Source organism: Atta colombica, unplaced genomic scaffold (genome assembly GCF_001594045.1).
Source record: "Atta colombica isolate Treedump-2 unplaced genomic scaffold, Acol1.0 scaffold141, whole genome shotgun sequence".
NCBI classification, from domain to species: Eukaryota; Metazoa; Arthropoda; class Insecta; order Hymenoptera; family Formicidae; genus Atta; species Atta colombica.
Genome location: NW_017259230.1, coordinates 1,809,148 through 1,834,971, shown reverse-complemented (window position 1 = coordinate 1,834,971; position 25,824 = coordinate 1,809,148). Strand labels below are relative to the sequence as shown.

General features: G+C 34.2%; 1 protein-coding gene across 1 annotated transcript in view; it reads right to left on the bottom strand.

The window, feature by feature from the left end:
• LOC108684957 (protein Tob1-like) overlaps nt 1-2,058 on the bottom strand; it is a 160,856-nt gene extending 158,798 nt beyond the window's left edge. The window contains exon 1 of the mRNA XM_018189530.1: nt 2,019-2,058. The gene's annotated coding sequence lies outside the window, so the exon portion shown is untranslated. The remainder of the gene's footprint in view (nt 1-2,018) is intronic.
• Between the last annotated feature and the right edge of the window lie 23,766 nt (nt 2,059-25,824).

Below are 25,824 nucleotides of genomic sequence, written 5' to 3'. Positions count from 1 at the left end.
AAACAGAGTTAATTTTAATTTTAATATATATATATATTTCGATTTAATAGATATATATATATATATATAAAATTTAAAATTAAAATTAACTCTGTTAAAATAGAAATTTTTCTAGGTAAAACCGAAACAGATCATGTCTTCTATATCTTTATGAAATTTTAAGGCAAAGATCATATTTGATTAAAGCAGATCTTGGCCTAATAATACTTTTGTGTGAATTTTACAATTTCTAGTACGAACTATACACTGATTATTTATCGATTTTGTAACGTAATTCTGAGCTGAAGTTGGAGAATGAAATATTATAGGTAAATTAAATTGACAAGCAAATTTATTGCGAAAAATTCACTCGAATCAAGATTCGAATCTTGTTCTTTCGAATTTTGTGCGGGCGTTTTACCAATTTTACAATATATTTTTTAGAGCATTTTAAAGATGCTCATTAGCATCAATAATATTAAATTGCTTGTCAATTTAATATTATTGTCAATTTAATTTATATTACGTACTCCAGCTTCAATTAAGGGCTATATATTTCAAGATAGACAAATAATCGGCGTGCAGTTTGTTCGAACTGGAAATTATAAAATTCACACAAAAACAGTTAGATATCAAGAACAAGATTTTGATTGTAATAATGTACAGAAAGAGAAGAAAAAAAGCAAGAAACTACACAAAATCGGGGATTCAAACCGAGACAAAGTCTGATATGGCCAGCTTGTCGTCGCAGACGGCACGCACCGGCCATCTGTCTCACAGGGTGTCAGCAGCTCAGCCACCATCGAGAGACACGAAAAAGGAGATGACCCGCACGACTCTTCAATATCAGATCGATAGTTCAGCCGATCATATAAATTCAACTGAAGGCCAAGAGATAGAAAGAAGGTAGTTACCGCTCGTCAGACTTTACCGAGAGACATCGTCATGGTGACAGGATACAGTAGATTGGGATGTGCCCCGATCGTGTTCGGAATCTCCTCGCTCTCATCCGCACGATGAAATTCATGAGCAAGTGCGATCAGATATGACAGCAATAGAGTTCGATCCCGTCACGAAATCGCCATACCCATCCACCCGTCTTTTCATATTTCGAAACCTTGTCTCACACGTGCATCTTTGCAACTCATGACTCACATGATACTCTTATATATACATGCTAAAAATCTTTTCTCCAAACACTTTTAATGCTATCATTTCCTTTGATTGCTCACTTATTAAAAATATGATTCAGGTGACATTATAATTGTAATAATAGAAAGCGGGAAATTGATTCTGCGGAAGATACGCGCATCTCACAAAAAGATCGAGATGGATGTTTTTACACGAGTTATGGCAAAGACCAACGTGCACTCGCATTATTACATCGTCCCTTATTATAACTTTCGCTTGGGGATAGGACGTGTTAAGTGGCAAAAAATTCGGCGAACACAGAAGGAAACTTGATCGATGGACGGTTCGTTACGTTCCATTATGGTGGATCTAATACGACTACGTAGACCGGGAACACAGTTACAATGGTATGAAAATTTGCTTGAATACGTATATCATGCGGAAAATTGCGATTTTTCTCATATCTTTTTCTCTTCTGTTCGAATTATTTATGATCATAGAAGCCGAAATTTCTTTCGCTACCAACCGGAATATATTCAGGCGTTTCACTTATTCTATAGTTTTGTTTGCGCAAAACTTTCCTGGTAAAGAAAAATAGATTTTGTACAAACAAAACTACTTCTATTTATCTACGATAAATAGAAAGCACAAATATATAATGGCAATAAAAAATTTCAATTTTTATAATCATAAATAATTTAAGAGAAAGAAAATATTTTACTATTTTTCCCATAATAAAATACTTCAATGTAAGTACTTCAAAATAATTTTCTATTATTAATTTCACGTATGTACATATATTATAATTACATATACATATATCTAATATATTATAGATCTAATATATTGTAATTTTCATAAATCCACTCCTCTCACATTATAATATACAATAATTCGATAACACTCACCGATATGATGCACAGCGAAGTTACCGCAATCTATCTTGAACTATAACATATAAATTTAAATTATGGAGAGTTCAAAATAATTATTGCATATAATTATGAATAATCGATTTCTCAACAAAATAAACTAATAATAAATTAAATATTACTCACTTAGAGTTGCTCCGCAATCATCTGATGACTTCTAGAGCTCCTTTCTTGTATTTCTTTACACTCACTCAATATTCACTCACTCACTTGCGAATTTTGTATTACGCCTTATACTGATTGCGCCGAATTTTGTATGATACTCGCATATCTAATCTCCTATAATACATCACAATTTTCAGTTATCTAAATTATTTTAGTTTTTATGATTCGCGTAACAATTACTCCATATTAATTCAATTCAAAAGTGATAAATTGCGTTTAAATTAATATTATAAAAAACGATTCATATTTAAAACAATAAAATAATATATACAGACCCGAACAGTAAAATTCGTCTTTCAGTAAAATTGCAATCTATAATAATTCTCATACGTCTTCGATTTCTGAAATGAACAAATTACGCGAAATATTTACTTTTAACGACTCAAATTGCTATCACCCCGATACGCTTACAGTCGATAATATACAAGAGTTAATTAGTCGTGTTAATTGTAGGGACAGATCGCGTTTGATGTCCTACTCGTCGCGATCGCGTTTCGAGAGGTAATACGATCGTACACGGAGCGATTCGCGCCGCTACCTGCTAGCTCGAGCGTTGTCGTATGAATGATAACGCGGTGACCTTGTGTAAATACAATAGCGTGTGGTGTGCTGCGTTCAAACGGACGCCGCGCGTTACCACATGCAATGTTGTCGCTTCGAAATATATAACGCAATAAATATCTAACACAATAATAATAGACGCAGAATTCGATCCTTATGTATTTCAAATTACTTAATACTGGACAAGCAATGTTACGCGATTTTCTATTCGATTTACCGAGTTGCACGCTTCTTAATACAAAAACGTTAAATAAATTTAATTCACTGAAATTTAAAGCGTAATAAGAAATATATTTAATTCAAACTCATATACATTAAGGAGAGTTAACTTTTAGTACACACGTCTGGATCGTTCGCCCTGCCTATTTCTTTTTTCTTTTTTTTTTTTTTGAAATACTAAGAGCACCTGGCCCAACATCGGTCTTTTTTCTATTGCTAAAACAAGTTTGAGAATCTAGAGAACAAATTTTATATGTTATCGATTCGTGCGTATCTTTTAATTGACGTAACTCTAGTTCATTTCTGGGGTCACAAATGACCCAAGATGTGTACAGAATGTAACTAAAAATTTTTTTTTTTAAACTTCAATTAATTCTCGGTTGTATTGCGAGAATATTTCGCGAATTATTAAAAAAAGAATTTAACTTAAAAAGAATTTTTTTATTAGTTCTTAATAAATGTGATTTTTGATATCTTTGTTGATATCTTTGTTCTATAATGTTATAAAGAACATTTTCCTAATAAACTGTAAGTTTTTTAACACAATAGCAATAATAAAATCCATGTTTTAAAATATAAATGCAATATATTTATAATATATTTATGCAATTTAGAGCCATTCATATATATTAAAAAAAAAAATTCATTTTCAAAAATCATTTTCAGGTTACTCAATAATTAGACTTTTTGGAGCCGACATTTGAACTATTTTTTTTTTCTTGTAGTTTGGAATGTCAATTTTAAGATACTGAACCATTCTTTTCCTTTAATTTTTATTTCAGAGTTTTATATTTTTATATGAAACAGTGCATTTTTCTGATTTCGTTACTATATTTAATTACAACAATTTATCTACAATTTATCTACAATTTGTTATGAATATATAATTGCACAAATACTTCTAAAGATGTCAAAATATATATAAAAATTGTTTAATAATTTATATTAAGGATACCCAAAACTAATGTGTGTACTAAGGATTAATTTTATTTATGAAAAACAAAATTATAACAAATTTTATTAAAAAATTATATATTGTACGTATTTATATTATACATTTATATAATTGTATTTATTTATTCATTAAAAGATGTAGAAAAAGAGGAAAATAAGATAGTATGTACATATGTAATGTATAATGATGTATATACAGATAATTTACAGTTAAAATCAACTTATTGATATATGATAAAATAAATATAGGCATTTGAACTGTAAAAGAGTTTAATAATAGATAATAAGTAATGTATTTATGGATTTAAGAAATGAGCAATTTTAATCAATTTTATAATTCAAAAGGAATTGCAAACTAGATACTTAGGTTAAAGATTTCTGATTAAATTTTAAAATTAAATTTTTGACTAAAGGTTATCCTTTATTAGCGTTTATTAACTATATTAAATTATATCAGCTGTATTAAAATTCACATCTTTACGATAATATAACAATTTAAATTCAAATTATTCAAAGGATTCCATATTAAAAATTCACATTTTTGTGATAATACAACAGCTTAAATTTAACAAATCATTCAAAGAATTCAAATTAAAATATCTACGTTAAATTAGTAATGATGATAATGATTCACAATAAGTTGAAAATATGTATCTCTATGTAAAAGTTTCCATATTCCGTGCACATTTTCGATAAGAACCAAAGAAATTAAAATCTTTTGCAAGCTTTTTTTGCTTTTGATTATCTATTGTTAAACCCCATTCGGCTCTACTTTCGCGATTATTATACGCGCCACGTTTCGAATGGCGATCCATACACAAGACTGGAATCCATTGGAACTTTATATATATTTTTCGAGAAAAATATATAAACTCACTCTTACGTACGCGCAAGCTTATGTTCGTCCAAGTAGGGGCGAAAAGCGAATAAAAGCGAATAGGACAATGCGATAAACGGCGGTTTCGCCCAAATCGAAATCCCCACGCCGTCTTCGCAATTTCCTCACACACTGGTGGATCCAATCGAAAGATAGCAAAACCGACTACTGCTGCTACTACGAGAATGTCGAGTAACGATAACTTGCGGAAAACGAGAATGAGGCGAGAGTCAGCCCATAAAAGCCACATTTGATTTCGATGGAAATTGTCATAAGAGGGTCCGGTTATGTTAAGGTTGATACGATTCGAATATAAGGAAGATCGTTGAATACAATGCGTAGATATAAAAAAATAGAACATTTGTTGTCACATTTTGTTTTTTTTATCATTTCGATATATACGCCACAGACGCCTTAATTTAATTTACTAGATGAATCTTGAAAGAATTTCTCTATAAACTTACGACATATCCATTTGTCTACATATATTTCTCATAGTTTCGCATTTCAAATAATGTATTTACAAAATATAACTTGTATTGAAGCTTGAAGATGTACTATAGTAAAGGAATGAAATTAAAACAAAATATTTTTATATTTTTCAGATACATGTGTACAAAAAGTATTTATATAGAAGAGATAACTTTTAAAAAATCTTATTTTTAAAAAATAAATATTAATTAGCAATGTAGTAACAAAGAATAAAATAGACTATATATTTCTCAAAATTATTTTACCTAATACGTAATAATTAAATCTATTATTTTAAAAATAAGCGAAAATAAAGAACTGTATCACTTGGACATATGAAAGAAATATTTATACAGTCGAGAAATTCAGTTTCTAAGATCTGCACAAAAAATCTGCACAAAACTTTTATTTATATTAAAACAGAACATATTCGTACGATGTATTGTAAATAATAAAATTGTTAATTAATATTTATTTTTTACAAATAAATACTGTTTTTGTTAAAAAGTTTTCCCTTTTACGAATACTTTTTGCATTCACTATAGATACTTTAGTCAGTTAACAAACTACGAGATCTTCAATGATATAGAAGATCATATTTGTCCTCATCTGTCATTTGTCTTCATGAATTAATACAAAGCAATTGCATCTGCATGCGACAGTTTCTAAATGGAAGGCGAATCCCGGTAATCGTGCGCATCGTCATTCTTCCCGTAAGCACGGCCGCATTATTACCAAGCTGTCAAGCCACGCTGAGTGCTCATGAAACATGTCAGTTACAACATTTTCTAGAGATGATCTGCGAACGTAAATAAATTCCAAGTACATGCTCGGGGCACATTGAATTTCAGTGTGGCGACGCTTCCCCATGCAATATATTCAGTCGATTCAATATCAAATCGTAAAGAATAGAAAGTTGCAGAGCAAAGAAAACAAATCCATGCCAAATATTTTTTTTTTACTCGCTATCTCCATTATCCAAATCTTGTACTGTCATTTAAGTTTATCATATCAGATATCGTTACTTTCTATTGACGACTCGCCAAGTACATACAGTTTTATTTAACGTATTGATATCGGATGTGTTCTCGATCTTTCTGAATGAAATTGTGCTGTTTTCTTTCCTATGTCGAAAACTAATGTAATCCGAAAGTTTCCGATTACCTGCCGACATCGAAACTTTTCTGGCGAGCAAAACTCATTCTTGGAAATCTTCTCGCGGTCGCTTCGTATCAATGGTATTCTGTTCGCCGCAACTTTCTATTCTTCAGTTTGATATAAGTTCAAAGAATACTCATAATTCTCAATTCCGACAGCGTCAAATATATTCCATGTCATCGAAAAATCAATATCATATCAAACTATTAATATTATCAGAATTATTTTGTAGTATTTCAATAAAAGAAGTAAAATTATTAAAACATTTATATAATTATTAATTTTATAACGGCTCTTTTCTCTGTTAAGTGCCAAATAAAATTTGTTCTTTTAATCGGAATAAATTGATCGAATTCAATTATCTAATAGAGGATAATTGTATCTCCGATAAATTATTCCATAACTTATACATATTTCTTGAAAATGTCGAAGCAAATGCGAACCTGTAATTGAATCGTATGTCAATGTCAGATGCATTTTATCATCAGGAGCAGCCTGTTACATCTTGGGTAGTTTCAGAGCAATGCTTCGCATTGCGCATCGAAGATATCTTGTCATGTTCAAATTGTAGGAACATCCGGAATTTATAAGATTATTCTGTTATGCACATTAATCGCGCAGCAAACGCTCTTACAATAAATTAAGAGATTAGGAGAACATGTTATTTTTAAATAATAATGTATAAATCAAAAACTATAGATAGCATATAAATCAAAAATATATGTATGTATGCACGATTTTTATAGAGACACATTGTCAATATTCAGTTGTAAAAGCACGCATCGATGCGCTTTGAACATTAAATCAGTTTTGCGAGTGATGTGTCAGCCATGTCACGGCATTTTATGCAAAACTGCTTGCCAACGATTAAACATGGCATCGACATTAAAATGAACGATAATTCCATTCACGTGCGAACGCACGTAGATAATCGGAATTGACAAGCGCATCGCAGTTATATGTTGTTGGATATTCTTTCTTTTAATTTCGGCTTCGATATAGACAACTAAATATAACGATCTATTCATCCTTTCATTTAAAGAGCGTACAAATCAGTCGCTAAGAAAGTCAATTTATATCACGTTAAGTATATCACGTTAATTCAGATCGGGAAAGTGTATCTCACGATTAATTACATTAATTTCAACGGACAACATCAAGATATATAGAGCTTGCCGCGTATCCGTTTTAAGAGACAGTATTCAATTTTCCCCGGAGAATGAAAAACGATCCGGTTTTAACAATCGCGACCGGTGTATTTTCGTTTAGATTTAGATTTGCGTGGAAGGCTCCATTTGTCTTTTAAGAAGGACTACTTCCCAAATTGAAAGAAACGCTCGACTAAAATCCAAGTCCACAACGCGGAGGACGGACTTTTGTTGCCGCATAACAATAGCGCCGGAAGGGACGTCTCGTTCATCATATCGGCCGGACATAAATAATCCTACCGACCCGTGGCCGGGTCTGGCGCGGCATGAGTTATGAAACGCGGAATAACGAATGTTATGTTACCTTGTTGTTATAGCGTACGTGATGCGCGCCGCATGTGGATGCATTCTCGCGTGTGTATGTGTCGTGTATCCGAGTCGAGAGAATACAACACACGGTTGTATCAGACTATCGGGCTCGATATCGCTCGGAATCTTCGCGAAATTCTCCGGTGAAATTTCGTTCACGGGATACATAACGGGAGAACTCTCGCGCGCTCCTATATATTCCGGCGTGCCGCCGCGAATCGATCGCCAATGTGTGATATGTAAATGCGAGGGAGTCCGCTTTGCCGAACAACCGAACCGGCCGTAACCGGCGAGTTAGTTACCTACTGCATGTGTCTGCAGCCGAGTTAGTTTGTAGGAAAGGTCGCCGCCGCCGCGCAAATGCCGTACATCACGCGGAATTGCACGGGAAACGCCGTTCCGTAGGATTCACTCCTACTGATCCACGATTATTCCCAGAGCATGCTCGCGAATATCACGGATTAATGCTAGACTCGAACGGCCACGGTGATGAAAATACCGTTCTACGCGAATACTTGAGCGAAATTCGGAGAACAATTCATCGCAGTGTTCAATTTTGATATCGCAATGCTTGTAAAGTTATTGAAAAAAAAAAAAAAAAATATATATATATATATGGAATAATTTAATTGCGAGATGTTAGATTTATGAAATTCTCACTAGGATCTAATATGGATTTTTTAATTCGTCGCTTGCGACAATTAGTTATTTAAATAACTAATTGTGAAAGGATTGTTGATTTCAACATCGGACCGAAATGCCGAACACGCATACATATGCAATTGTGTAATATGTGATTACATAATGCATTACTCTTTATATGTAGTATACAGTGGAACGTTTTGCTAGCCATGTATACCGACTACATTCCACAAATATTTCATGTTTATAGCATTAAGTTCTATGGTAATTTCTCTATATTAAGCATGTCGTTGCTGGTAGCATTCATCTTTTGTAACAGGCATGTTTAACGAAGAGTTACAATATACAGTATGCAACATTTCGTTGACCGTGCATAATCAGTTCTATAAACGGCTTATGCTGAATAACGATAAGTCCCATCTTTCTGTCGTTTAATGGATCTTCACATGTATCATTGAATTCATTGGCGATTGTGCCATTTTATAATATACATCTATTGTTAACATTAGTAATATAAAATGAGTAATATGTTGTCGAACTCGTCTGTAGTTGTTTATATTTAATAATTAACAAATAATGAATGCTCATAATATTAATTGTTGATAACAATTGTTGTTGATAAATTACATGATAAAATTATTAATGAAATATTCTTTTAATTTTTCATTAAAAAAAAAAACAAATTTATTCTTCTTGAGATTAGATAATATTTGAAATAGAGAGCAAATGAAAAAAGACTTTTCTATTAATCTTTAAATTTTAAAAGAACATAAAGAGCGTATTATTATAACTTAATATCATTGAAAGTGCAAGATATAATCAATACTCCAAATATTATATTAAGAATCATGTATACGTGTGAGGAAAAATATCTGATTTATTCATTGCATTAACGATTAAACATTAACGATCAGATTTTAATTCTATAAAAATTAAATAATATTATTGCAAGTTCTTTGCAATAATATTATCAATATTTTAATAAAATTCTCATGCAGAATGTTGCTTCATAGTTAGAATTTTACAGATAAAAATCTATAGGTTCTACATATAAAAAAATTCAACGAAATGAACTTTATTAAGATAAAAAGAAAAATTTTTTTATTTATTGTTATTGGCATTTTCCGTTTATAAACAATTCAAGCGGCTCAGAGCACCTATCATAGAACAAAATCGGAATGGAACGGATTCCGATCGGAATTATTCAATTATTCCCTAGATTTCTATTGTATTTTCTGGGGAAAACGGAATAATTCTGATCGAAATCCATTTCGACTTTGTTCCATGATAGGTGCCCTGAACTGAATTCTAAAGTTGAATGGATGCGAGAGTCCGGGCAAAAATTATTTTTACCCGCTTTCTTCCGCGTTATACCGTTTATCCGCGATGCATAAGCTTTCGTTAATCCGCATTCAAGAGCGCAGCATCTTTTGTAATTACCGCCAATCCTGGTTATCTTGCAGACGTTACTCGAGTACACAGGAAAATCTGGGAAAATTAAGCCTTCATAAGAACACGAGACGAGGGAAGAACGAAATACTTTGTAGTCGCTTTTCAAAGTGGCGCGTGGACGTAAAAGTGTCTGAGGAAGAGCATGGAAAAACTAAGAAGACACGAAGAGAGGAGAGAGACTATCAGTCCTCCTTCCGATAATTGGCAAGCCTCAACAGTCGCGCCGATTGCAACGGCAATAACCTAAATCGGGAATGGTTGTGGCGTACGATAACCCACATATACAGTATATATGCCAGTATCAGTGAAAGGGGTCAAAACGAGGGGGTCGAAACACTCATGGATCTGGTTGTTGGGACCGATGCTCGTAACCGGCACCGCCACAAAGCCGGATTAACCGCGATGCTCCCTCGTACGGAATATCTCGTAAATGCATTGACCGAGTAAATGGCCTGACGACACGCAGCCTCTAATCTGGGCACTTCGACAACGCACTGCGAAATTTGTTTACTTTATGATTACGCACAAACTGAAAATTATATCGGAAGTTCACAGAGACTTGAAAAAAATTGCAATTACCAATTTTACAGAAGAATAAATTCTCATTTTAATTCTTTTATACTAAAAAAATTATTACATTTTAATAAATATTTGCTCAAATAATACTATAAATATTTATTTACAGTAAATAAATTTACTCCAAAAGAAATGATACTTAAATTAAATTAATGATTCTAGTATCATATAAATATATATTTATATGAGAGAGAGACTATTTAATAAATATTTAGTTAGTATTATTCAACAAATATTTATTTAAATCTAATATATATTTTTCAGTACAAAGAACGAATTGACTCTTTCTTAATTTATCTTTTTACACACTGAGAAAAATGATCTAATTGAATTAAATAATAATTTTGATGGAAAATGGACGAATCAGAATTTTTCAGTTAAATCTATTAAAATTCTAATTGAGATAACTAGAATTCTCTGATTGATATAATTCTGATAAAAATAAGAATTCTAGTAGATTTTATCAAAAAATATTGTATCAACCAGAATTCCAATTATCTCAACTAAAATTTTAATAAATTTAATTTAACCAGAAAACTCTGATTTCATTTTCAACCAGAAATATTTTTAGTGCAAATTTCTCATATTATTAATTTAAATATGCTCTATAAAAGAAGATATTTGGTAATTAAAACTATTATATTAACTTCGCTTTTTTTAATGATATTAACGATCTTGCATAAAATTTAGCCAACGTTGTACCTGGATTGCGATCAATTTCATTAAATATTTTTCTAAAGAACGCATTCAAGTTAAGCTCAAAATAAATCGCCAGATATTCGTCGAAAATTAGCCATTAAGCGAAAAATAGGACACTGAAATAAAAGTATAAAATGAAACGCCAGAATGATGATATCCATGTATACATACAAGCTTCGGTAATCAGAGCCAAAATTACATGTAAATTAACAGGCGATCTCACCAGGCTAAGCTTTAGTGTGATGCGTTCATCGATTTACTATAATCGATGTGCTTATCACTATTCGCGAAAAGGTCATAGGTCAAAACTGCTCAGTCACCCATCGAAATTAAAAGGACATGAAGGACATGCACTTGTGCATGTAAAATGTTACGTACGAATAAATGTAGTTGAATTTTCAAGCGAATATTGTATAAATTTTTACACGGCTTCTAAAATGGATACGAATAGCATATTATTGGTCGTTTTGATATCGCAAATTGAACTGTTAAAAATTCTCGTTTTATATTTTATCATTTCTATCGCATTATTTTAAGAAATAAAACTAGAAAATAAAAAAGTGGAGAATTTTGCAACGAGTTTTTGAGTTTTATTGCCTGTTATATATAAGCTGCAAAATAATTACAGTCAAGAATACAAGAATCTAATAGAATGATTAACAAAATGATGAAATGTGAAATTTAATCCTCCTGTTGCGTATATCTAACTATTTGACCCACTTTATTCTCTCTCTCTCCTCCTTTTCTCTCTCATAATCGATGCATAAAATGCATACTTCAAAAATACCATCTAAATCTGAATTAAATTGCTATGAGACCAAAAAGTACATTTTTCGCAACTCTATTGTTAACGTGTTATTGTCTTTAAATGAATAGAAACGTTTAAATGGAAATTTGAGGGCGGAAAGTCGATGTGCAACAGGAAGTTAATATAATAGCATTCCCGTGCAACTCCACTTTGTGTTATTCCGCGTTATCGTTCCGACATGACCGAAGTGAGCGATTTCCGAAATCAACATCTCGGGTACGAGTGCACACCCGACGCGGACGGCGGAGGGTGAGCGCAGCCCTATTCCTCGGATCGACGATTGGTCCGGGATAGCGCGTGCGGTGGTATACAGTCGTGACGTCAGTCCGTGACGTCACTGTATGGTTTCCTAGCAACCGCGGCTGAAATCCCAGCACGCTGAAACCTGGAGCTGCATGTATACGCAACCGCGCGGGAGTGAGAGTGGAGGGCCCGTGCCCGGGCACGGTATGAGCTAAACTTACCCCCCTTGCACATACACCCACGCCGTTCCCCACCATCTCTCGATGGTGTTGCGCGTCCTTCTCTGTCGTCGCCCCAGTTTGTGGATCCGTCTCCCCGAACTACCCTCGCACCACCGCGCCGCGCCGTTCACTGCGTTGCAGCAAACTCCCGGGAACGAGATTGCGTCGTGACGTCACGACGTCGAACGGAGTAGGAGAGGAAAGAGGACGATGTAGCGGGGAAATGCATGTGCTGTTTGATCCTCGCTTGTGTCGCGTGCAGGTGACAAACGCAGTTTGATTATATAGCCATTTATACTGTGGCACACCCTTTTTTACCTTCTAATTTAAAGCGGAAAGTTAAAAGAAAAAAAAAGTCACATACACTTGTCTTTTAAAATAGCAATTTATCATTGTTCGATCATTTTTATATATCGATCATTTTCGTTCTTTTTTACCATTAACATTTTGAACGGAATGACGTGACAATTTATTTTATTTCGATAATAAAAGAAAGTTTTGATATAAAGAATAAAGATATTTATATTCATGAGAGCAATTGTCGAAGCATACAAAATTTTATTACAAAATTCAATGTACAAAAACAATTTACGTTACAGCATTAGTTTACTATATAGGGTACGTATTCGATGGTTATTAACCCAGAAGGTTGTAGTCCAAAATTGAATCGCCGATGGCACCGCGCCAAGAATGCTACGGATCTTCACAAGATTTAGATTTATTAACAGATTTATTTTGTGCTATTTTCTTTCAACATTTATTTCATTCAATAATATATGTCGCACAAAATCTCATTAGCAAAATTTTGATCGTCGTATTAAATATATTCAAATTACATTAAAATATACATACGAACATCAAAGACACGTGCCATTCATATTCGAATGTATGTTAACATGCAGCGGGTATATAATTTAGTTAACGTTAATATCTCCCTAACGTAAGAGATACTGCATCGTGTACTTATGGTATACGCGCGCGTGTATATGGTGTGCAATGCTTTCAGAGATAATAAAATTAAGATGGCACTGAAGCGTATCGCGTGATTTGTTAAAATATACGTGCCACGCTGATAAGCCGCATAGAATAAATGCATTTGCAGAAATTCTATGCATAGAAAGATTTACTATTATGGATCTTAAAAGATTCTCGAGCGAAAGTATAAAGACCGAGCAGATTGTTATCGGTCCCAGTTGCTCGATTTAACTTTTCAAAAACCACAAAATAAACGACGCTTCTTTTTAAGGAAAAGAAGAAAGGAAAAAGAGAAACAGGGGAAAAAGAAAAAGGGAAAAAGCAAAAAAAATAAGAAATTTTCTTAACGGCTTTCTCTTAATTAAGATCTCAAAGTTGGAGGCACATCGTGAATCCTTAATTAGTAGTAATGTTGCCCTTTGCTCGACTACTCCTTCGTCGAATCTCACTCATTAGTACATACTAGTTTCCTTGGCCGACCCTAGACAAGTTGCTTCCTTTCTATTTCCAAGGTGATAAAACCACGAAACTCAAGTTTGTCTCTCAAGAAAGTTTCGCTGAGTGAAGAAAAAGGGAAATGGCAAGGAAGGATTTCCTGGTTTTCTTAATTAGTTCTGTACTGATCTACTCGAACTGTGAACTGTCGGTTTGAGATAGACACAGGTAATCAGATAATGCAAATCTTCCAGCTATAAACTCTGAGTGTATAATATAATTCTCTTATAATAATTTGAATGGATTAAAAGTATGATAAATATGAAAACAATAGTGTATTACGATTTAATAAAAATATACAAATTTATATATATTTCTACCAAAAATCTTTTTGATATCAAATGCAAATTCTCCGTTTACACAATAATGTGACAAACTCGAAACAAGTAAAAATTATATGTTGTATATATCGTAATATTTTTTTATCTACAAATAAATTTCTACACAAATAACTCTATAAACAAATTTTTTTAAATATTTTTCATCAAAGTAAAATCTGATAGCGATTCATTCCGTAAAATTAAATCGTTTACATTCTTATTTCCCTCTCGTAAGTTTAAGAGCTCGCTTGAGTAATGTTTCGAAACGGATGTTTCTGCGTACTTTATTTTCGGCCTTTCCGTTTTTCTTCGGACAGCTGTTTTATGTGATTTTCTTTATTTCTCTCTTAACTCCCTGACTTAAAAGGTCTGGCTTTCACGTTTCCAGCATCGAGCATCTATATTTCTGCACTCGTAATTATAAAAATGTTATTGCAACGTCACGGACGAGAAACAGCGAGCGAAGAGAAATGGCATAGAGAGCAAAAAAATCGATATAAATCGACAATGAGAAAAGAATAAAGAATACTATGAAGAAAATCATACGATGAAATCAGATAGGAAGAAGTGGAATATAGAGTGCCTCGATTTAATTCCGTTAATCCTCGCTTACACTTCCGAACTACATTTTGCACCGTTCTGTGATTACAATTACATTCCACAATTTAACTGCATTATACTATCTTAACTTAGTAACGCTTTTATCTGATTCTTTTAAACACACACACACACACACTCTCTCTCTCTCTCTCTCTCTCTCTCTCTCTCTCTCTCTCTCTCTCTCTCTCTCTCTGTCGAATCTATATAAATATTTAATTTCATCTGAATTGTCTCATAATCATTAATCAAATTACGAACGTTCAATTCGCAACACGTTAAAATGTCGATGATGTGTCTGTGGATGAATCGGAATGGCGAATGAGCTCGACAGCATTTTGCTTTTCATTATCTCGTTATTAAGTTTTCAACTTGCATTCAAAAAAGATGAAAAAAGAAGAAGAAGAGGGAGAAGAGTAACAATGGATAATAATTGCTATTGTATTCAAGAAATTACGCTATAACTAACGACGAGTTATAGAAAATAAAACAAAATCCAATTTAAGTCATCATCAAAATCTAATATCTAAATCAAGAAAGATGTATGAAAGAAGAAAAAAATCGAGAGGATACAAAATTCACAGTAAATAGTATAGTCAAATTTATTGTATAACCTTCTATATAAATATAATATATTTATAGTCATCAAGTAATTTTAATTCTTACTTTGACTAATATTGAGTTCCTTAATTGGAATGCGACGACTTATGACTAATAATTTCATTTTTTCTTTAGTTCGTATTTATATTCTATTCATATCCAATATAATGTGAGTTAAGCGATAAATAAACTTTGTAATCGTAATTATATTCAAGTACAATTAAAAAAAATATTATTTATATAGGTATAATTAATGTATGCATCATAGCGTTATGTATTATTACAAATATATAATATTACAATTATTATTTTAATACGTCACAAATTGAATAACGCATTATTATGATTTTTAAAATTAAAACATATGAATATATAAATAAAAAAAGAAAATTGATGATATTGTGGCATTATAGATTGATTGAGACGCTAATATTCTGTTTTTTTTTTCTAAAAATAAATATTTAATTAATTAAGAAAATTTCATTACAATTAAAAAAATATCGATTAAGAATCGATTTGTTAAAACATTTATTTTACGCCGAGCGCTCGATAAATGCGAACCAGATGGATGAGCTGAACAGTAACAGATGCAGATCAAGATACGTAGAGACGCTGTATTGTCTTGTTAATCGTCGCAAGGTGACATCGTTTATCGATGCGTACTAACGAGGAGGAGGTAGATATGGAATGGGAACCCCTTTGGCAGTAATTGTGAAGACCCAATTAAAGCCAATCTGGAGAGGGAAACAGAGAGAAAGAGAAAGGGAGACGATAGAGGAACAAAGAGGCAGAATCAAACAAGCATTTGAATGAACGACAATGATAATTCATCGATTATGTAAAATCATCGAATAACATAATTTATAATTAAAATTTTTAAGAGATCTTAGATTATAATAATTATATTAAAAATTATTAATAGCTAAAAATTTATGTATGCTATATATAAACTTAGAAAATCCACAACGGGAAATAAATTGTACAACACAGGTACGCTTAATTATGCAGTCACGGAAAATCAGATGCGTTTCATTGTATGTGTATATATGAAATAATTTTATAACAAGTTCAAACATCTCGTATCTCTTCACAATGCGACTGTTATTTCAACCATGATGGAACGTTTTCTCTTTGAGAGTCTAAGTAGAAGCGCCACTTCAAGGCACAAGAGTCTCAGGACTTCATCATATGAATTAATAGTAAATGTAAATGCCACTATACATACATAGCACCGTCGAAAAATCACAGATTAAAGTTATTGAATTTATTAGATATAAAATACTCAAACAAACAACAACCGCTCTCACATTTCATGTCATCGAAAAATATCAGAATAATATTTCGAACATTATCTTTTTCTACATCATATCTTTATTTGTCTATATCTATCTATCTTTAAAGTAATGTTAACACATACTATATATTTCTCAAAATTACGTGTAAAACATTGATTTGGCAAAAAAAGTAATAAATTGGTTGGACACTAATCTACAAGAGAGGCCTTTTAGTAGACTTAAAGTCTGTTCATAATTCTTGACTTAGTAAACCGAATTTGTGATGATATTGTTTTTATTTCATCCAACCAGCCAACTTTCGAAGTTCGCATCATCAAGTTTTAGCTTCGTTGTTCCGTAACAAGTAAATTTCGATAAAGAAGGATTTAACAGGAAGCTACGAGTCTTGCGAGTTAGAAGATTACGTTATAGTATCGAGTGACCAGACTACTGATTAGTAATAGAGACATACTTTAATATAAAACTGAATTGACTCTCAAGAAATTGTAATATTCAGTTAAATTGTTAATTAAAGCAGATCTTGTAATTTTTATTTAATTTTTCCTCGTTTCCAGCTACGATAAATCGCAACAGAAAAACGTTGAAACGAATACATGGACAAACGAACACGGCTTATTGGAAAAAATATAACGACATAGAAGAAAAAATTTTAATTGGATGCATCCAATTAGCACGTATCACTGATCATTGGTGTTATACAATACTGCACGAATATACAGCTTATGTATATATTCGTGATAATTATACTTTGGTCTACATGTCATTTTATATACGCGATAAATATTTATTATATGACATTTAATAATTTTAAGTAATCAGTATAAGTAAAGTGATTTACATTACATAAACATCCATTGAGTGCTACATCGTTTTACATGCAGTTTTATCTACGTTCTTGATAGTTTTCGGATGAAAAATGTTTGTACAATTTCCCGATAAACTCAAACAATAAGTAACATGAAATTCTCTATTGGAATGTACACGTTCGCGAGCATGCTATTGATTTTTCAACAGATAAGGACGCGAACATCCACTTTCCCGCGTTGTTCGTAACATCGAGCCGGTTCTCTCGCTTTCGAGCCGATCCGTTCAAATATATTCCTTCGATAACAAGAACACGTTCATTGGTATTCCACGAAGGAGACGTTCGGTACGTGTCCGACGCCATAGCGGCAGAGTAAATGCAATTACTCCGGCCGTCTCAATTACTGATCTACGTCAGCGATTGTAACGAACGAAATGGTAAAAGCAGATGTCACAATCCAGTTCAACGTAACTCGTCAAATAATTGATTGATGAAATTCAATAAACGATGAGAACAATGTCCTTTTTGATAACAACGGTACGTTTCTTTTGCAATATTAATGTTATAAATATTCGATCATGACGTTATCTGAAAATCGTGAAACTGTACTCAAATGAACAGAATCTGTCTTAAATATCGTTAAGCCTATCGAGGATAGAAAAGTCAAACTAAGCGATAGGCGGACACAGTGTTTGATAATCGCTCACTTGAGATTTATTCGCATCGCATGCTCCAACATGCTCCAATATGCTCTTATCATAGCTCCTACTCACTCCAATGCACTCGTTAGAGTGAGTAGGAACTATGACAGGAGCATGTTGGAGCACGAATAAATCTTTGGATCTCTGTTGCGATGCGAAGCGGTAACGCGTCCTCTATGACGCGGCGGCGTAGCACCTACCAATTTCATGAACCCGAGAAGATCAATATTGCGAGGGAAAGAGAAAAGAGAGAGGATTTGCCGAGAGGAATGGAAAACAGAACGCGTTTGTTCGCCCGAAGCGAAGGGAAAAAGTCACACGGCGTAGCGCGAAGTTAGATGAATATCCTTTTCATGCACACCGCTCGTAATTCCTTCACAGTCGTAAAAATTCTAGTACCGTACTCGGCGTAATTTACAGCAATACTCACGAATGTTACCGCTGTTTTACTCTCAAAGATTCGCGCTCAGCGACGCGGTAGATATAATAATTTTCTAGCGACCTTTAAGATAACAAGGAATTTTTTAATGACGAAGAAGTAGTCTTAGAAAAATCGAAATAACTCTAGTAATTAATTAATAAGTAACATTGTTACTTTAGTCAATTGCTCCAACGTTGATTAATTTCAATCGCGATTTTTCTTTCAGCAGAATTCAAGATAATGCTTGAAGCGAATCGATATCGAAGGAAATCAATTGTAAAGAAGCCGATATTATATTTACATCTCTATAAAAGTATCGACATATGTTCATTTATACAGATTCGAATCCACATCGTTTATATAAAAGCAGACCAATGTGAGATACACGGAGTGCCGATAATATCGCGTGGATTATTTCTCGAAACGAAGATAGATGATCCAAAGAACTGGCGGGTGTCGTCGTCGCCTTCGTACTTCGGGTCCTGGTTGGCGGAAATTGCGCCCCGGGGCTGGCAGTGCGGATTTAACGTTGTTTTGCCCTGACCTAGCTCTCTCTCTTCCTCCCTCCCCCTTCCCTCCTACTACCATTCCCCATTCCCGACAGGAAGGTAACAGCGGTACCGGTTGCCTTTCATCCTCACTCGCTTTCTCCTCCACACCCCTGTGTTACCATCATTTCCTCTCCTTCGTCGTCTCTGCATGTCTCTCGCACCCTCGCATACTATCTATCGCCCAGCTCTATACGTACGCACGTACGTCGCCATGCATTCAGTAGAGTAACTCTCAGCCCCTCTTTCACTGAATCCTCCTCCCGTTTCTCCGACTACCCTTCTGAAAATTTACAAAGCTGTAACACTGTCATCACACCAACGCATGCGGGGTATTTTAATCATTTACGAGACCTTGAATGGAATCGCGGAAACGTGACTGTTACAATTTACAACTATTGTACCAGAATCCCGTTGGGGTAGCGGTGGCGGAAACTCTTTTTCCGTTACGCATGGCATATCTGCTGATTCATAACATTTTATTGTTAGAATGCCATGACTTTCTCGGTAATAATTGTCGAAATTACTACAGGAGGAATTATCTTTATTTCAATATTCAGATAATCACCACATCGAGATAACGATATTGCTAAGATACACCCGAAGGGATTCGGCTTTCACAATTACAGATTACTAAGAGGTTCAATCTCATCGCCAAGTGCCTCTTCAAACAACACTTTTTAAAGGCTGTGCTGTATCTTCGACAAGTTTAATTTTTCTTTATCGAGAAGTAAAGAGACTAGCTTTCATTATACTTAATGAAAAAAATGTTATCACAAAGCTTTTTAAGAAAGAGAGAGAGAGAGAGAGAGAGAGAGAGAGAGAGAGAGAGAGAGAGAGAGAGAGACTTAACATCAATTCATTTTGTGAAGCTGTGAAGGATAAAGATCTTGACGAGTCGCATGTAAATTTAGCTATATCATAAAATTTTATTTTCAAAGAATAATTTTGATTTCTCGCGATTTTTTGCGCATATACTATAGACAGCATCGCTGTGCTAAATGTAATTTAAAAAATTGTAATTTCACGGAATGTCGGCGGCACCTGGTATGGTATACTCGAGGCGTGTACCCACCGCCCGGATGCGATGGCGTGTTTCATGCAAATGAAATCGAGGACACGAGCAAACGAACAAAACGCACGATCGCAAAATGGAGAAGCGCGGGCCAAATTTAATTCCCCGTTATCGAGCGAACCGAATTAATAATGGTCAGGTCCGATTGTTATTGTTCAACGATAACAATCGAAATGCAAATTTATCACACGGACCCGTCAAAATCGTATCTTGTTTTGCAAAATAATTATTATTCCGTAGCAGCATGCTGCTTTGTTGGTAGCAAGCACAAGGCATTACGTGAATCTCTGATTAATCCGAATGTTAACATCAGAAATGCGAAGTTTAACGGATAAAGTAATAATTATCTAATTACTCATCTTTCGTGCTTATCCTTAAACGAATTCCATCAGTCATCTCAGGATCGCTAATAAAAGTTCTCCCGACAAGGGCGAACAGTGATTAAGGGAATAAAAGCAAAACAGTCAAGGGAAACAAGAGAAAACTAACTAGCGAAGCACGCTCAGAAAGGTTTGCAAAACTCGATACGAAATACAAAGTTAAATAAGAGTATATTTCACTGTTTAACCTTCGTAAAATAAACGGACCGAGGTTTGTAATGTTTCTATACTACTTTTCAGTTGTTTGTTTGTGGACACGATTGATAATCAAATAAGAATAATTGCAATGAGATCTTTCACGGCGCAACATTGTATAACGTAATAATTATGTACACTCGTTGGATTTGTCGGAATTAAATTTTGCATGACGAGCAAAGCATAATATATCATTGTCAGTTTCAATAATCGCAACGTATAACACGATGACGCGTGATACAATTCAAAATGGCAAAATAAATGTTCGCGGATTAATAAGATTTTATTCAACGGTTTATGCTTCCTGAAATTTACAATAAAGCGAAGAATAACGCGAGACGTTGTGTAATTCCGGTTGATGGAATTCGAACTCTGCGAGCGCAACAAAAGCGAGGCGCCATCGTGAACGCGCGTTACACCCCCGTTACAGCCCTTCCCTCGACCGCGTTCCGGGCGTTCTGGCAGTGACAAAAGGGAGGTAGAATCGAAGCGAAGTACCTGGAGCGGTGAATTTATTCGGTGCCCCGCCTAGACCCCCGGCTCGATGCTGCTGAAGAATGCTAATGAGTCGCCGTTCGTGTTGGCGAATTTACGTAGAGGGGAAACCGGCTTATAAATTGCATGAAAGTCCTGCTATAAAAATTATAATCGTTGCTACTAATCAAATGGTCGAGGTTTCCTCGACGAACTAAAGTGGACAGTCCTGTGCGTGTCTTTATGATTGTATTATACATTTGCAGTCGATAAGTTCAAGGATGAATACTAATTACGTTTAATAATAAATTAAAATTAACATTAGAATACCATTTCATCATTAAATGTTTAAATATGTTTAAATAATGTGTTATTGAATCAATTATTCATTTTACTTCTAATTCTCTTCTTAATCTGGATGACGTATATTTCAATCAAAATTAAAGCATTTGAGACAAAAATTTCATTTTTGTCTCAAATGCTTTAATTTTGATGAATAATTAATCGATTAAAATTTCTTGCTATTTATACTATTATTTTACTAATTAATATAAAAATAATAAATTTAAATAGAAAGCATGTCATAAATATAGCGCAATCTGTTTGTCATGTAAATTTTAAAATAAATATTTTTGCATCACTGCTATATATAAAAGCTTAACAATACTGTTTACAACTATAGCGAAAAATATAATACATCGTATATAACACGAGACGCATACAAGATTTCCAACTTCAACGCATAAAGAATAAAAGCTATTCGTATTCTGCGGTTATTTCCAAGTACAAAACGTAACATTTTTGCCAAGAGTCTCAGCGGGAAATCGAAGATATCAGATAGTATAATCTGTTAAACGATATTTTCCTCAGGTTTTGTCCTCTGAATATCTTTTCCTCTTTTGTGGTTATTTGATATGTTATTAATTGGAGACTCAATGTTTACGAGAGTAAGAAGGAACTCTTTGAAGTAGGATATAATGATGCACTAGTTCCATAACGACACCTATACTGTCTGTCCGTTACGTGTCTATAGTCGGCGATCGATAGTGGCGTAAATCGTAGACGAGTCTGAATTGTATAGCGTAGACGATCATCGGATTACCCAGCGCATCGGGCCCTATGAGAGGAAGATTACATATATTCCATCTACAAAGTACATAGATGGGGCGTCGTCGAATGTTATGCATACGGATCGTGTGCTACCATTACAGAATTTCCCCGATCGTTATGGAGCACAGCACCGAGCGTGTCCGAGGATAATGTAATATCGCCTTACGTGATGAGGCGGAATCCAGCGGGCCACGTGAGAATTATAACAAGGCGTTCCAGTCAGAACTCACAACCCACTTTTGTTCTGTTCCTGTCTCGAGAGTCAGTACGTCGAGAAACTCGGTAACACTGTCCTGTGGAATTATCTCATATTATTACATGAAATTAGATAGAAGTTTGAACTGTTTTTGACAACATGCAGAGTTCGTTCACCACAAGGTTGAGCTCGTTATCATATGAAGACACCCGCAAAAATTTAAATATTCTGCGAAGCACAGGTATCTCTAGAGTTTGAATTTTCTGATTAAATTTGGACTTAATTTCACTTAATTTCACTTGATGTAAAAATTGTATTTTCCAATTATGATTAAATTAATTAAAAATGAAATGATTTTGTGTGTAATTATTAAAAATATATTAATTTATTAATTAATTCGTACATCATTTATTCGTTAATAATAATTCTTCCAATAAATCAATTTTTTTTTTGTTTTTACTGGTGGGTTTGGTAACTTTAAAAGTTATTCATTACAAAACCACATCAATTTAGTGATTAACCATAACTTAACATTTTAAAAAATACTAAATTTTAATAAATATTGTTTAAATAATTTAAATAATTTTAAATAAATATTTACTAAATATAAAAATATATTTATTTGATACACAAATCTTTAATTTGATTCTAGTATCATTTTTTTATTGAGTAAATATTTATTTACTGTAAATAAATATTTAATACTATTCCAAGAAATATGTATCAAGATTTAATAAATTCTTTTTAGTGCAGAAAAATACAATTTCTACATTATTATCAGGTTAAGTTTAAATCTAAATTAATTAAAAAATGAAAAACCAGATCTAAATGAAGTTTATGAAATCGACAAATAACTGATTTGGATAAATGCTAGCTCACTATTTAAATTAAAAGACAACTGTTAATTTTCTTCCTTCTTTCGTGTAAGAGTGTGGCAAAATTTATTGAGTCAGGTAAAAAACTCGTAAAAGACAACGAAAAAGAGAGAAAATTAATCCACCGCACGGACTTTTCTCTTTTCTCTTACCGTTTCTCTCACTCCTCTGTCTACCTCGTTCGCACGGAGAATGTCGGCTGTAATAACTTTGCGACTGCTGGCAACGACAGAGCGTTTAGGCCCCTGAATATGCAATGGAAATTGCTGCTCCGCGACCGGCGCAGCGTCGTTCGCACGTGAAGGGAACTGATGAAATTGCGGAAAAAGCGCCGATGTTCCGGCGATTTCGCGCGGAATGTCCTAGAAACGCTCTCCGTTTCGCATCGATTGCTGTCTCCGCGTTCTCATCGGGCTATCGCCTGCCTTATTATGCGACGACCATTGCAAATCACGATATTAAAATCACGCAATACAAAAGTTGATTTGACCATTCAAATAAATTTAATTTATATTAGAAATCATAATATAAAATAAAATAATCACAGCTATTAATTATTTTCTTCATAGTTTAATTAATCGTTTATCTTCTCATGAAATCTGAGAAAATAACAAACAACTTAATTTAATGTTAAATGTTGAAATTCTATTCATAATAGCCTAACAAATCAAATATAGCTTCAAATATTCACACTTTCTCACTTTCAATTAATAAATTATAAACAATTTAAATATTTATAAATTGTAAATTAATTAGAAATTTATAAATTAGATAGCATAATGATACAGAAAAAATTATATTGAAAACATATATATTTGGGTTGAATCGTAGAAATCGAGTCAAACTACATAGCGAATTCGCGCGATACCACTTTGTTCGACGTCAGAGCGACGTTTTGCATATGGAAATTGGCCGTACTCGGCACACAATGTTTGCGCCAATCCCGACGTGGCACCGCATGAATAAAATAATGTAACTTCCGGCACGGAAACATTACCATCGACCATCCCTTCGCCGCCACGCCATTGCTATACCCGTAGGCTCCAGTGAGCCTGTTTCTCTCGAAAATTCATCGCCCTGATGTATCGTTCTACGATTGGAAGAACATCGTCTTATCGGGCCAGAGGTAAAGTCACCGTCTTAAATCGTTTTCCAATTCTTCTGGACGAAGAATCTTTACAGCGCGTAAAGTTTCTGGGTCAGAGATTTTCATTGGGGCGGAAGCGAAAGATGAAAACGGGGCAAAGGATCGAGGGCTTAAGCTTAGAATTATCGAAGAGATAAAGAATTCTATTTCTATAAATGCTGAAAATAATCTTATGCTCATAAGAAAGTGTCGAGAGGATTTGCATACGTTATATAAATGATCCTTTTTCTCAGATAAACAACTTCGGTTCCACTTTCATCAACGTCCTATATAATTAACGCGTTTTTATCTTTCTCATTAAACTTATCCCTTCTGACTTTATTTGTCTAGGCCTCCTCCCTCATATTTTTTCATACTGGATGAGAATAGTGAGGTGGCGTTGGCAATCAGTGCACATTAACAAACCTTGGAGGACATCTGGGCTTTCGCTGGGATAGAGAACTGGTGCACTGGCACGGCGAAATGTCAAGAGTTCGCTTTGGTCGAAGCGAGAGAGACGTTCTTGTTGAATGCGAGGGCAAGCGAGAGAGAGATACGGGATGGCAGGGAGAATCGGGATAACACGGGATAGAGTGGAAGAGAAAAAGAAGAGAGAGGGGGAAAGAGAGAGAGAGAGAGAGAGAGAGAGAGAGAGAGAGAGAGAGAGAGAGAGAGAATCAGAGTGAGGTAGTAGTAGTACGAGGAGGAGGATTTCAGCTGCAACTACTACCTACGGCTCCGTAGCTGGGATGCTGGATGAGAGAGAAGTCGGTCGATAGAGCTCCCGGGATCCCTCCATTCCCTTTTCCCTCTCCAGCGCTCTGACTCTCTCTCTCTCTCTCTCTCTCTCTCTCTCTCTCTCTCTCTCTCTCTCTCTCTCTCTCCTCTGACGATGGAGAAAGCACACACTGTTGCGAGTTGCATCTCGCCTCTACGTTAGCGTAGAACCCACCGACCGACCGACCGACCGACCACCGACGGACAGATGAATGGATGGTCCGACAAATGGTGGCGCGAACCCTCGCTTAGCA